Source organism: Porites lutea, chromosome 10 (assembly GCF_958299795.1).
Source record: "Porites lutea chromosome 10, jaPorLute2.1, whole genome shotgun sequence".
Lineage (NCBI taxonomy): Eukaryota > Metazoa > Cnidaria > Anthozoa > Scleractinia > Poritidae > Porites > Porites lutea.
Genome location: NC_133210.1, coordinates 2,737,923 through 2,750,867, shown reverse-complemented (window position 1 = coordinate 2,750,867; position 12,945 = coordinate 2,737,923).

The following is a 12,945-nucleotide window of genomic DNA, read 5'->3' as shown; positions in this document are numbered from 1 at the left end:
ATTGATCGTTAGATGCTAAGTAATGAGAAAAAAGGTAATTAAGGTAATTATTTTTCAGATTAGTCCCCTTACCCTTAACCAAACATGTTTTCTTGCCCCAATAAAATTTTACGTCCAAGTATTCAGATTGAAAAGCATAGTCCTGTATGTACAAGAAAACTGAGGGAAAGATTGGTGGAGGCCCAAGTGGCATTTGTAGTTTCCATAGCTTTACTGACGATTTAGGTCTTAAGGACTTTTCTCAAACTCGCACCCAATGAGGGACAGAAAGCCTCTTCAGTCTCGTCAAATTCTTCTCAGGAAGTTTCAACTGAGGCTTAGGAAACATTGGTTTCAAAACCCCGTCTGACATTAGGGAATTAGAGCTGGAATAAGAGGGCAGTGCCTTGTTATGCGGAAATAAACCCCGGGATGACGCGGAGCGATGCCTCAAGAGAAGATCACGTAAGGGTCACCGTGATTCAACCCTTTACGCCCTAATATCCGGGTATAAATTTTTCAGACTAATATCTATAATTTCCTCATAGAATAAAGAGAGAACAAAGCACTTTCGCTTTGGTGATCATTTCATCAATTCTCATAACTTTTTCATTTGATGATGCATTGATGATGTTGGGAGAAAATTGTTGTTTGTCATTCTTGGGACTCAAAGGGTTAAGAGAGCTCTTTGAATAGAGGCTTTTGCCAGTGTGTATTACGTCAATTACTTATGAAGCTAAGTAATACAATATGCTTTCCGCCAGTGATGACATGAATACACTCTACGCTAATACCGCTCGGGCGTTTTAGACACGAAATATCGCTTACTTCCGCTAACTGCACGTGGTAATCGGCGGAGAATTAAATTCTGCGCAAATTGTAATTGTAGTAGGGTGTTTTTGTGACATCTGTTTCACCAAATAAACAAGTTATGGAGTCTGTCATCAGACTGGACATATCAGACTTGAGCTTGTTTCTCCTTACGACTGGAGGGTACTTGTAATGAGTTTTGTTCCGACTCTGTTGTCGCTGTTAACCCAAAAACCCGACCAAGCGGAAGCAAATAGTTGTTAGTCGACACTCATCTGAAAAATACAGAGTTGGACGTTATTTTTTTGCCCTCATCGCGCTTGCCTTTGCTCGCCTCAAAAGGCGAGAGTCGTCCGCCAAATAGAAAGTGAAATAAACGATTGAAGAACATATAAAGAAGTGTTCATTAGAGAAAGTGCTGACAGTATTTCAAAGGTAGTCACTTAATTTCTTTAAATTTCCTCAATGAGCTACTAGTTAACCCTTGGACGTCAGGTGCAAACTCGATACCCCCACCGTGGTACAGAGGGGTATGGTTGAAGCCCCTCCCTAGCGTTTTCGTTACGTTACAACATTTCGAAAACGTTTCTACCCTTAATAAAGAGCCTGTTATGTCATCTGCAAAAGGATATTTAAAAAATTTAAAGTTTCAATCAGAAAATACAGTTTTCAACAGCTAAACATTTGTAAACGATGTTTTAATACATCATAATCTTCCTTTACAATTACTTCTTGCTTGGCAAATGGCTCTGAAAGCTTATAGTTATATTACCTGTTATAGAGTTAAACTGATTTTACACCACAACTTACTCGGCTCGGATTGCCGCCCTTTTTCCTCAGAACGACGCTTTTACGAAAGTTAATTTGCCAGGATTGTGGGACTGATTGATGAAATAAGCATCAAGAGGATTCATATTAAAGAAAAGATTAGAGGACATTTTTTATCTGTTTGTCTACGGAGTCAATGATTTATCACACCTAGTGCGGTTTTGATCTTATTCGAAACGATAAATGTCCCAATGATAGTAGACGCATCATGCCGTTTTTTGCTTCTGTTCCTTTCTGGTTCCTCTCAGGAAAGTGTGCTTTGGAGAACTCTTCGATGGTTTGTGTGCCGCTTTTTTTTTTCAGTAAATATCCTTTATTTTTGAAAGCTAGGACAATGGGGTAGTTGATTTCCCATGCGTGGTTGCTTCTTGGTTCAGACAGAACTTTGATCAGATCGAAAGCATTTTTGTTCTTATATTTCTTTAAATACACGTTCTTTTCAAGATTTTAATTTCAACTTAATTTCCATCACTGATATGAGTCGAAGCGTTGTAGCTGAAATATCATCTTGACTATGATCAATTTACTGCTGTAACTATTTCTTTCACGCTGGGTCTCGTCCAGGTTTACAATATTTCAGATCATTGTTTTGTGGCGATACTTGAATTATTGACGAGCCAGTCAAGGATGTGTCTGTATAATTGATTCACCACCATAAGTCTGAGCGCGCTGCCATTAAGCAAAGCTACTTTCCTTTCGCTGTAGCGATTATTTTATTTTGTCCAGGTTTTGTTTATGTCACGTATTACTGTATTTTATAAAGCGAAACCAAGGGCCCACATCACATACATAGCTTAAGAAGCAGTTGCTTCATAAATAGCATTCAACGTCGCAGGAAACCTTGTTATTGTCGTGAAATTCACGTTCCAGAGCGTTTTGGTAACTCTCGCCAAAATACAAGACACGCCAGCGCGCAATGCCGCGAGGAGTCGCTCCAGCTGTATTATATCCTTTGATCTAATTGGCCAACGACAAAACAAAAGGTTTTACGTCACGGGAATAGTTTTGCCGCTCGGGTTCGCAGACGTTATTTTTCGGAGGGAGAGAAGCGAGGACTGGAAATATGTCTGCTGTTCACAGGCTGAGAACAGGCCAATATCAATATAAATAGTATACTACTACATAAATAATTTCTGCAATTTGATTGGCTTAGAGCAGTGGTATTTCAGCTTAATTTGAAATACCTACATGTGAAAATTACAAACCTTTGGCGGGTAGTAGTATAAAAAAATAATAGCATGATTTGTACCATTTGTACTATTACCTATAATTATACCTTAGGGGGTGTTCACGTGACATAGGGGCGACTTTCGCCCCGGAGTGAGTTCACTCCGGTTCCCTCTCATGGCTCTATATTTGTTTACATGATACCAACCCAAAATTTCATGCCGGCATGAGTCACCCCTGCGTGAGTTCAGCCCAGTTCTTGTACCGGGGCGAGAATTTCACTCCTTTACGAAATTTCGCAGCGGTATCATGTAAACGCGAAACGATCTTCCGTTTCGGCGTGAAATCGGTTTGCCAGTAGACTGGAACGGGACATGACATGTCCCTTGCAACATCTTTGACAACAACGCAACAATAACAAACGAGGGTTTAAGCCAAATTGAATATTTCTAGAGCGAGATCTTATATTTGTTCAAACACCGTCAAAATTCTGTATATAACAGGCCTTAATATAAATGAGAACCCCCAACTGAAAAGTTTCTGCAATCCCGGCAGTCATCCATTGATCTCAGTGGTTAGTTTCGGCATCTCGAATACCGTGCATACTTTTAACCGCCCCGAAACTTGCCCCTATTTTGCTTAATAAACCTTGTGGGGACCTTCTTAAATGTTTATTGACATACCGTCATAAACGGGATTGTCTTCCCCTTGGGGGAGGTCAGGAAGGGGCCCCTGAGTGTCCCCATGTGTCTGGCGTCTTAGTTTCCATATAAGATAGGCGGCCATTATGACAAAGATGCAACCAATACCGGATACAGCAATTGACCAATACGGAAACGGTGTCTTCTTTTTGTGCCTTGTTCGTACTGGTCGAGATTTCTCTGATGAATCATCAGACCCAGCTACGGATGAAGATATTGAAGCAGAAGAACTCTGGTGTGTTGGTGACGTTAGTAACAGGGGGGCAATTGAAGAGTGCGTTGGCTTGACTTGCGAAGTATGTGTAGTAGATGACGAAGACATGTATGCGGGAGACATCAGTGGAGAAATCCTTGTTGCTGACAAAGAGGTAGTTGATACATAACTTGATGTTGAAGTAGCTGGATGAGTTCTTTTAGTCAGTGCCGAGGACATCAGCAACAATGGATTAGGAGATGCTGATATTGAACCTGAGGAGATCGCTTGGGAAGATAGCAGAGGGTTTATTGATGTATGAGAAGTTATCGATCGGGTTATATTGGCGTAACTTGTCACTGCATCTGATGATACTGGCGAATATTTTATTACAGAAGATTTTATTGCCTTTGTTGTTGGCGTTGGTTCAGTTAAAGAGGATAGTGTCAGAGAAGCAAACGACGTAACAGACAATGACCATGATGAATGGGGATGGGAAGCTAATCCTGTGAAGGTTAATAAACAGTAACGGATACATGAGTTATCATCATTAACACTGTGCATCTTCATGTTTTTTTTTCGTTTGCTATATTAATGTTAGATGCTTTCTGCGCGCAATTTTATGTTTTTCCATGTTAGGTATACTGAGCAAAGCTGAAGCTAGGAACAGACAAACCTCCCACCTAACCCTTCGAAGTATGTAACCTATCCTGTGAACAGGCCCTCTGTTTGGGGAAAGCGTGAAAAAATCGCGAGGAGGGAAGGACAAAGGTGAAAAAAAAAGAGCCTGTTCACAGGCTATATGTAACGAGGCATAAAAGGGACCAAAAGCTCACGCATGAAAAACATGATAACAATTATGTTAGTGTGAAATACTTCTAGACGAGAAAGGTTCATCTTGAATTGAATCACTCGTAACAAATATATTTTCATTATACCTTCTTGAGATTGAAATGAGGATCTTCTATTTCTTTTAGAAATGAAGCCTTCGTCCACGCCCTTCATATTACTTCCAACTTGTGCCTGTAAGAAATGAAAATATGGGTTTTATAGTTAAACAAAATATGTCAAAATCAATCCTAGAAAAATCATAGAATTTTCGGGCTGGTATGAGTCGATTTTTAAACTGAGTGTTGGCTCATTCCATCATCAGATAAGTAAAATTCTCTTTTGTTAGCCTGCGTAGCTGGCGGTATTGTGTAGTAGTCGAGTGAGATTTGGCGGCGGAGCCGTTGTAATATAGTCGAGTGAGATTTGACGGCGGAGCCGTCACGAGCGGCGAAGCCGCGAGAAATACCGCCTGCCAGAGAACCATGATTTTTCGAATGCCGCCCACTTTTTGTCACGTTAGCTGATCCCAATTAAATCAGCCAATCAAAGAGAAACCTGCAGTTTGAAACTTCCCATTATTTTCGCGCGAGATAGTTTAGAAATAAGCGTTGACAGGCTAAACACGACTCCTAAGCTCGTGACAATGTGAAACGTGACCTTGTGAGTTTGCTTGAACAGAGGTTTTTTTTATTTTCTCGGCCCTCGCTCGAAGGTTACTAGCACTTCACATTGCATGTATCATTCTAAACTTTGACTGAGTAAATCTTTTTTTGCAACACTAGGGTAAAAGGTCATGAAGCTGGTTTGTTACATGCATACTGAGCAAGCATTTCCGGTGGTTTATTCTTCTGTAGGTGTTCCTGATAGGACTTGATCTCAGATGCAGTTGTAAAGTGTTTTAATTTTCTTTGACCTTTGTTTCTTACGGCTAAATTTAGACAATTCCAGCGCTGTGAAGTTAAAAGACGCCATTTCGGCAATCTGGTCATCAATTATGCTCTTTCTAAAGCGGAAATCACAATCACTTTACATGTACGTCTTCTCCAGTTTGCCATCTGCTCCCTAAATTGGGAAATATACGCGAAGGCTCATCTAACATGATTGACATATGTATGGCCCTCGACCAATCCGTTTCCCCGCACACTGGTGTGCGGACCATTCAAAATACCGGGGTTTTCTGGCAGGCGGTATTTCAACCGCCTCGTCCCTACTCCTTTTTTTTGGAACACGGCTCCGCCGCCAAAACTTTAATCTCGCACCCACACAATACCGCCAGCTACACAGGCTACTCTTTTGTGTGAACTCATTCTCAGGAAATTTTCATTGTTTCATTGTAAATAAACATGCAGCAAGAAACTAGAGACTAAAAACTTCTTACCGCTTTACCCATCATTTAGCACTTAAAAAATCTTCAACTTTTTGAAAATTCTGTCTAAACTGAATTTTTTGTGTGTGGCTGAATTGCCCATACTCGTGTGCATGGAAGGATGAAAACCTGAAATTGGCCAGAGACGTGAAAAATACCATATTATTCTTTAACCTGCTGTTTGAGTGGTGTTTTCAGGTCGAAACACTGACTGCTGTGTGAGACAACTGTAAACCAAAGAACATTTTCAGGGGGAAAATTTTTAGAATGATTAAAGGTCAATAAGTAAGGAATAAGAAAATTAGAAAAGAAAAGGAAAAAAAGGTGGATAGGAATGGGTGGGAAGTATGTACAGAGTTCAAGTATCTACTTGGCTTCAGGATCATGATGCTGTCATTCAAAACTAAGGAATTTATCCCAATTAAGAACCGTACTGAACAAACTGAATCTAGCTACAACGCGAAATACCAATATAGAATTTTTATTCTGTTAGAAAAATTAATTCAATCCTTGAAATAGGTACTATCCTTGTTAACCAATATAAGCGGAGCTGACGTTGGTATGTCTATAGACTTTCTTAAAGTCCTTCGCTTCTCATTTCCGTATGTGAAAAATTTTGAGCTCGACTTGTGGCAAGTCTAGTATGTCTAGGGAGTTCCGTATCTGCTTCATATATGCTAATGTAAGACGCCCATTTAAACAATACATGACTCAAAGCTTAGCTCATACTGTTTGATCTATCAAACATTTCAAACATAATTTGATGTAAAAGGTGACGGCCTTGTTAGCTCCCGGAAGAAAAAACGTCTACTCGGTAATAAATAATCAGTTTTCACGTGTATTTTATGTTAGCTAGCGTTCATGCAAAAATCGTAGCACATTTGATTGCATTTTCTACCGGCTTAAAAGGAAGTCATTCTAACCAAAAGATGATTTATTTTTATTTTTGTGAAGTTTTTTTCCCGTGATGAACATCCAGATTTTTAATTATACTAGCCACAGCCTGTGTGTTACCGCCATGTTAATATTTGGTTTTTAATATATACCACTTAATGGATAGTCAACCAACTTCCGCCTCTTGATGAGTTGTGATCACTTAACCTAAACTACAAGACAAAGACTTTTGCTTAAGCAAAAGAGTATTTGCATTATATCTGTGAAGTTTTCTGGCTGTTATAGAATTGGATCACTGTGACCAAGACGTCCGATTTCATAAGAACACGAACAGTTTCGGCGGCCCAGGGAATACATGTAGGTATATTAAGTGTACAAAGATCAAACGCCGGGAGATGGGTTCCCTGTGAACACAGAGGTACTTCTCTACGCTTGAGAAAGAAAAGAGACAACAGGAAATACGTCTGTGTTTGCAGATTTGGAGAGGGCAGGGACATGCTGAAGTATTCAATTAACGGGTGCATGATATTAACGCACCCTTAAATTAAAGACTATTTAATGATGATCCCGGTATTTTGCAAAGAAATACATTCTCACAGTCTTGACTGAAAACTTGAGAACTCAGACCTTAAAGTTTCAGTAATAGGCAGATTGACCAGACTAACTCATCGTTGTAATTACAAGAATGTCAATAAGGGCCATAGGGCTAGTGCTTTACTGGAACAGTATGTATAGGAGTGTTTTTTAACGGAAAAAGGAAGGTTAGAGGGTCAGTTTGGCCTTGCTCTGATAAGTAAAAATGGATCAGCAAAACAGAGAGCCACCGCAAAAATCCGTCAGCGTGGCTTCGTCTTGGGCTTGGTCTTAGGGATGGGTCTGGTGACACAGGTCTGGCCTTCATAGATATTGGGTGTAACTAGTAGACTATTAAGTCAGCCTCAAGTAAGTTAATGGGGAACTGAAAATATACGGAAAGACCGTTGTTTAACCGTTTTTGCAGTACGGTACTAGCTTAATTTCCCTCCACTAAATCAATATGGCGGCGATGTTACCCAAAGTACAAGCAAAACGCGTTCATTACGGATACAAATACGAATTTCTTACCTAGAATGCCGCATCGATAAAAAGAACTCAGCTTTAATTTATGAAAACAAGAGTTGTGCCACACAGCTTATTAAAAAGGATTTTCTTTGATATTTTTCTAAATTCGAGCGAACGGAAAGATTTGAAAACTTTGCTTCCAGATTACAAGAGAAACGTGTCAAGGGAACTTATTAGTGCATAACTGAGTGATGAGGCAAGAATTAGAAGCAGATCACGGTTCACTGTTTTCCACGTACTATCAGAAGAAATGGATCAAACAATGGCAAAAAGCTCACCTTGGACAGCACCTTTGGAAACTTTCTTAGATTTGTTTCACGGCTAACTATGCCGTGAAACAGGGTGGTGACATACCGAGCTCCAGTATTTAAACCAGACATGTCTTCCGTGTTACTTGTTGTTTGCTTCCTTAAGTTAGCTCGAACTTCACGGAAGATTGGCAAATGTCCCCGCGAAACAATTTGCCCCCTTTTTGAATCTTCCAACCCATTTGTTGGAAGTGCATTTCTCATTTCAATCAGCAAAAAAGCCAGAAAGAAGGCAAAAATAATCGCAAGGGTTTTCATTCTTGACACGTGCACGTGGAAGACTTACAAACCGTTACGGTGTGTGGCCGCTATATGCGATATCGTACAAAAGCCTTGTGACGTCATAGACCAGTACGCGGTTTACCCCAAATCACTGAAACCTTTAAGCGGAACATTGTTTGTAGCTTCGAAATTTAATTCAAAAAATTTGCCACCATTTTACAGCTGAAATTAAAAATAAAAAAGAGAATCAAAAACAGCAAAACGTTGTTTTAAATTGAAATCAGAAAATAACAACAACAACATAAAATATATACATTTTCTCTGACTGTATCTTTATAACTGAATACACAATCATTACAGCAATATTGGTCCCTGGTTACTAACTACTTGCTAACGATTTATTGATCGTTCTGAGTAATGCGAAAAAAGTCAAGGTAAATATTATTCAGTTGAGTTCCTATCCAATCATAAGGAAACATGTTTCCCTGCTCGAATATTAATAATTTTCCGTGCAAGTATTAAAAGCATTGTAGTGTACGTAAAAGAAAGCTAAAGTTAAGATGGATGCAGCCCAGGTGGCATCTGAGTATTTATAGTTTATAATTACTGACGATGATTTAGGTCTTTTAAAAAGACTTTTCTGAAACTCGCACCAAATGAGGGGCAAAAGGCCTCTTCTGAATCAGTCTCGTCAAGCAAATTCCTCTCTGAAAGTTTGATGCTTAGGAAACATTTGGTTTCAAAACCCCGCCTGGCATTAAGGAATTAGAGCTGGAATAAGGGCCGTAATTATGCGGAAACCCTGGAATGACGAGCGATGCGTCAAGAGTAGCTCACGTAAAGGTTGAGATTTAACCCTTTTTATAAAAGCCCTAATAACCACTAACAAATTTTTCGAATTGATCTCTATACTTTTTCTTAAAGAATAAGGTCATAGAACAAAGCATTTTCGCTTTGGCGATCATGTTATCAATTCTCATAACTTTTTCCTTTGATGATGCATTACTGATGTTGGGAGATGATGATGATGATGATGATGTTAAGAGAGCTCTTTGAATACAGGCTTTTCAGGCGTTTTGTATTACGTCAATTACTTATGTACTACAACATGCTTTCCCCCAGTGATACTTTCCATGTATACATTCTAGTTGCTACTACTCTTCATATCCGAAATCTATACGAGACGCCTAGTTCCCTTAACTGCACGTGTGTGATCGGCGGAATATTAAATTCTGCGCAAATTGTAATGTAGGGTGTTAACTAGAAAGGAAACCAAATGCATCCTTTTATACATTTAATCACACATAATTGCTACCATCATGTAGCGAATAAACAGTCAAGTGTTTAGTCTTCATAGAGTCTGTCATAAGATGGTACATAGACTTGAGCTTGTTAACGTTCTCTTTACGACCTGAGTTTTGTCCCAACTCCGTTGTCGCTGTTAAACCAAAAACCCGACCAAGTGGAAGCAAACAGTCGACACTTTTATGAAAAATAGCCCGCAAAACGTCTGAACAGACGTTAGACAGTATTTCCTACTCATCGCGATTGCCTACTCTCGCCTCAAAAACGCAAAAACACATATCGACTCACGGTTCTGCAGGCTAATTCCGGGTATAGGGGGGGCGGGAGGGAGAGGGGGGTTGGGCTTGTACTAAAAAAAGTTTTATACAGGGATGCTACCCCCGGGTCCAACCACTTACCCTTCTCATAAACCAAATATATTTTCAGTTTCGTTCTCTTCCCCCCCCCCCCCCCACAAAAATTAAAGTTTTAATCAGAAAATACATGTACAGTTTTCAGCTGCTAAGAAGATCCTTTAATACATCGGTATGTTCCTTACGTCTTGCTTAGAAAATGACTCTGAAAGCTTACAATATTACATTTTAATGCATTTCAAATGTTTTATCTGATCTTACTAGGCAAGAATTGGAAAGAGATTGCTACCAGCCTATTTCCCTCAATCCTCTCCCTTTTTTTAGCTTTCTGTTTTCATTGTTCCCGATTAAGAGCCTAGAACAGGCAGATAGACAGATTCCGAGGCTCGCTTTTTCGGCAAACGGCAAAGGTGAATTTGTACCACGTGACCAAGTTTTCCATCTACTTGTCGTTTAACTGAACGAAAATCGGTTGATTGACGCCAATTCTATCCATAAGAATTGTTTTAAGTCGTTTTTATCTGCTCATTACTCATTTTGAAAATTTCTCAACTACTGCTTGAATATGATCACGTTTGCCGTTTGCCGTAAGCGCGATGCTCAATCTCTCTTATATCGCAGCAAAAAGACCTTGCTGTGCCGAGTAACCACGCCTGTTAGTTAAAAGGGTATGCCACATTGATATTGCTGTTTCCGGTCAATTCTGTGCTGAAGTCATTACAGTCAACTCTCTCTAAGACGGACACCTTTGGGACCGGCACTAGCTGTCCGTCTTATAGGTTTTATAGAGATGTCCGTCTTATGGTGAGTCAAATAAAGGGAATAAGCAAAGACAGGGACAAACTCTAGGTGTCCGTCTTATAGAGGTGTCCGTTAGGAGAGAGTCCCCATAGTTTACACCCATACACAAAATGCTCTGTCAGGGATGTGAAGAAGAACCCAAACAAATTTCATCAGAGAGCACTAAACAATGCGTTTTTATGATTTTTGCAAGCCTAGCATTTAAACTTAAAAAAGTTGGCGCATAGTTTTTCAAATTTCAGTCCATGTACATCCTTGCCATTCGTTGCAACAGACGACAGAAAACAGTTTTTTATTTAATTTCAACGCCTAAATACATAACATTTATAATATATATAATATATAATATTTTGTTTTCAATAACAAAATGGACTAGAATGCATTTCTAGAGATCTAAATGTACTCTGGATAGCCTAAAAGGTGTTTTCAAAGTTCAATGTATTTGGGAGGACACCGTCGTTGGGTGCCGCTGTTTTACAATCCGTCCTTAAAGTTTAATCTTGAAGCGGCTAATGCAACAGTAACAAGTGTTTCGGGAATCCATGCATAGAAGGTTTAAGCCAAACTGAATTTTATTAGAACGAAGTTTTATGCATGTTTTCTCAAACATCGTCAAAATTTGGCCAATGACAGGCCTTAAATAACAATCCATATGCCGTCATCCCGTAATCCCGATAGTTAGTTTCGCTGGCTCCCATCCCTTGTATAATTTTAACCCCGAATCTCGGCCCCATTTTGCTTTAGATCCAGAATCCGGGCCTTCAAACAAGAGAAATCCCTCAGGGATCTCAAAAAAACCTTTTGGGGACCCGGCTTTTAAACGATCATTGACGTACCGTCATAAACAGGATTGTCATGCCCTTGGGGGAGATCGGGTAGAGGCCCCTGCGTGTCATTGCCCCTCCGTGTCTGGCCGCTTATTTTCCATATAAGATAGCCGGCCAATATGACAAACATGCAACCAATACCAGATGCAGCAATAGACCAATACGGAATCGGCGTTTTCTTCTTGTGCCGTGTTTTTTGTCGTACAGATTTATTTGGTGAATCATCAGACGCAGCTATAACGGATGAAGATATTGAAGGATACCAACTCTGATGTGTTGGTGCTGGTGCTGTTGACTTGACTTGCGGAGTATGTGTTGCAGTCGACGAATCCATGGGTGACAGAGACCTCAGTGGAGCAATCCCTGTTGATGACAAGGTGCGGGTAGTGGATGATCTTTTTAATGATAATTTTGAACTAGCTGGCTGAAATCTGTTAGTCACATCCGAGGACATCAGCAACAAAGAATTCAGAGATGCTGATATTGAATTTGAGGAGACCGTTTGCGAAGATAGCAGAGGTCTTATTGATGTGTGAGCATATATCGATCGGGTTTTACTGGAGTAACTTGGCAATCCTGATACTGGTGAAGATTTTATTGTCTCTGTTAGTGTTTGCGTTGGTTCAGTTAAGGAGGAAGGTGACTGTGATGAACGGGGATGAGAACCTAATCCTGTGAAAGTAATAACGAATACATGAGTTGTCATCATTAACACGGAGCATCGTTTGACTCTGAAGGTGACTACCGCACAGGTTGTCGAAACGCCTGTCACTGCCAACAACAGTCTTATTCACGGGACCGGGCCGGACCATCAGTCATACTCAAACTACTTATGAACTGTGCATCATCTTGTAAGATGCCGTTTTATGGCGTGTATTTTATGTTTAGCTTTCTCCATGTTAATTATACGTTGGGGTTATCAGTTGAAACCAGAAACACAAAGAGAGCAAGAAACTAAAGGGACACACAAAACCTTCCACTTAACTATTCGCAGTATAATGTTAGGGGACCCAAAGCTTACGCATGAAAAACATGATGACATATATTAGTGTGATATCATTCTAAACTCGAAAGTTTCATCTTGTATTGCCACACGTAACAAATATACTTTGAAATTCATATATATTTACCTTCTTGTGGTTGAGATAAGGATCTTCTGACCCTTTTGGAAATGAAGTCTTCATCCAGGCTTTTCATGTTACTTAGAACTTGTGCCTGCATGTAAGAAATGAAGATATGGGTTTTATGGTTAAAAAGAA